Below are 2,500 nucleotides of genomic sequence, written 5' to 3'. Positions count from 1 at the left end.
TTTCCTTATGAACTATGCCGTTTATTTAAATTCCATTTAAATGTTGTTCAGTTCAAGTTATGTGAATCATCATATCAAAAAGTGTTCAACACGTGTCACGTGTAGTTTAGATGTTACGGTTAAAAGTAATAACGTTAGTAATCATGCTGTATTAGTGCGAAATTGTTTCATGTTATGGTAATAATCGGTGACGATAACCTTGTCAATTTAAACTTCGTTTCCTTTCCTCTGTCGTTTATCCTAATCGAACTTAAAGTGATACGAAGGTGCGATTATATCGTTCAGATTGTGTTATCAGTTAAATGCGCTTTAAAAAATTTTTTAATTATAAATTTAAAGTATCTTTGCAACATTACGTGTATATGACAATTCGAAATAATGATAAAGAAAATTCATATTTAGCAAGATATTAGAATGAAGAATTTTTCAATTTATTGTCGTTTTTCAATTTATTCTCTCTCTCTCCCTCCCTCTCTCTCCCTCTCTCTCTCTCTCTTTCTCTCTCTCCTATCTATTTTATTCTATTATTTGTTTTATTTTTTTCATTTTATTCTTCGACAATAAACGATAATTGTTTGTCAATTTTCTTTCTCCACGATTACATTTCGTAATGTAAACGGGGAAAAGGAAATTGTGGAACTAAATAAAGAGAAACAGAAAGAGAGAGAGAGATGGTGAAAGAAGAGGGAGAGATCCAGCCATCCGAACCAATTGAAATCGGGTACTGCGGCGAACGAATACCTACATCGAAAACTGCGACGTTTAATCGGCGAGCTGTAAAGCTTTCATCCAACTGAAACGGAGAATATATATATATATATATATATATATATATATATATACATATATTTATATATATATATATATATATATAAATTCGCACGCAATTCCTGGGGACGATCAGTAGAAAATTTTGTAATATAAAAATAGAACGAACGATGCGAATTCGAAGAAGAAAATAATCAACAAGTAAGGAAGAAATGTGACTAATTCGTTTTAATAATCGTTTCGCATAAGTTTCATGTCATAGCTAGTCGTAATTGTCGTTAACGTTATGAATAATGATAACAGAAAATTAAATGACATCAATTGGCATAGAACTCTGTTTTACGGATAATATTTGATCGATGACATATACTTATTCTTTTAATTTCGTTTTAATGACGTTTTATCGAGTCGACGAAAGATACGAGAAACGTTCGTAGTATAGGAAGCAACCGCCAACGTGCCGAGATAGTAGTTGGCCAGCAGCAGGATTTCCACGGAAATAATCTGCTTACGGTAATCTTCTTGGCTCGAGTCTCCCTCCAGGTTTAGGTCCGCCTTCCACGAGGAGGACCTTCTCGTTCGTCTATACGCGGTGGAATGTCCTCTTCGAGAGAGAGAGACAAGCAGAGATAGAGAGAGACGTTTCGGATCCTAGTAGTCCGTCCCGGGATTTCGTATCCGACGTCAGAGATTCTCTTCGAAACGTTTAGGTAGAACGAATATATATCGTATTTATCGCGCGCGAGAATGATAGTGTCTTTCGCGAAGAATTGCTTTCGTTCAGGATCGCGACTCAAGGATGACAAAGATCCTTGGCTATGCTGGAGAAAAAACGGGTGCTGAATGAGAGAACTAATGTGGATGGAAACTTGAAGGAAATGGAGACGAAGCGGACGTTTTACTGAAGAGAACTGCGTTCGAGTTGGTTTGGATGTAACAAATTGAAAATAAAAGAAAAAAAAAGAGGAGGAAAAACGAAGGAGGAAGAAGAAATGAAAATTCCTAAAGAGAAGACATGTTCGTGGTTGATGTGATTGGATAACAAGAAAAAATAATGATATTCAATCATATATTTTCAAGAAGAATATATTTTAGGTATTGTATAATAGCAAATTAAAGAAGATTTTGAAGAATTCTGAGAAAAAAGAAGATTCTGAAAGTACGATCTAATTACGATTGGACAAATTGAAGAAGATTCTGATTATATGATATAGCAAATTAAAAAAAAAAAAAAAAAAAAAAGAGAAAAAAAAGAAATGATGAATCGATGAATATCGAGACTTTTGTTCCAAATATGATGAAACAAAATATATAAAAATAAATATTAATAAATTAATGAAAGAAATCATGTTCTTTTTTAAAGAAGATTAATTGTGATAGGAGAATTTAAATGATAGATACTACGAAAAATTCTCAGGTTCGTGGAAACTAGAGAAACATAGTTTGATCACATCGGAATCGAACGGCCATCGGAAGCCGAACGTCGAAGAAGAAAAGAGTATTTCCAAGGCTTCCAACGGCGAGTGTTGGACTTCGTGCTGGATCGACCAAGGACGAAGATTAAGCGTTACTCGATAGCCCGATTTTTACGGATTTCCAAGCTAATCGATTTTTGAAATTTCCGGAAGAAAATTTGATAACGATCGAAACTATATATTTAATCATTATAATGATTACTTTATCTAAATGATCATATGATTACTGAGATCATCTGATATCATTTATTTCAAAG

The 2,500-nt window shown here is 33.6% G+C and overlaps 1 protein-coding gene and 1 long non-coding RNA gene across 6 annotated transcripts in view; one reads left to right on the top strand and one right to left on the bottom strand.

Moving 5' to 3' along the window:
- Positions 1–2,500, bottom strand: part of LOC124953137 — a 40,758-nt gene that overhangs the window by 22,269 nt on the left and 15,989 nt on the right. The window lies entirely within an intron of this gene.
- The window catches only part of LOC124953134 (homeobox protein OTX2-B-like), an 18,552-nt gene that overhangs the window by 1,831 nt on the left and 14,221 nt on the right, over positions 1–2,500 (top strand). The gene's annotated exons all lie outside the window — the stretch shown is intronic.

The sequence above is a fragment of the Vespa velutina genome, chromosome 11 (genome assembly GCF_912470025.1).
Source record: "Vespa velutina chromosome 11, iVesVel2.1, whole genome shotgun sequence".
Classification (NCBI taxonomy): domain Eukaryota; kingdom Metazoa; phylum Arthropoda; class Insecta; order Hymenoptera; family Vespidae; genus Vespa; species Vespa velutina.
This window is presented reverse-complemented; position numbering and strand designations above follow the sequence as displayed.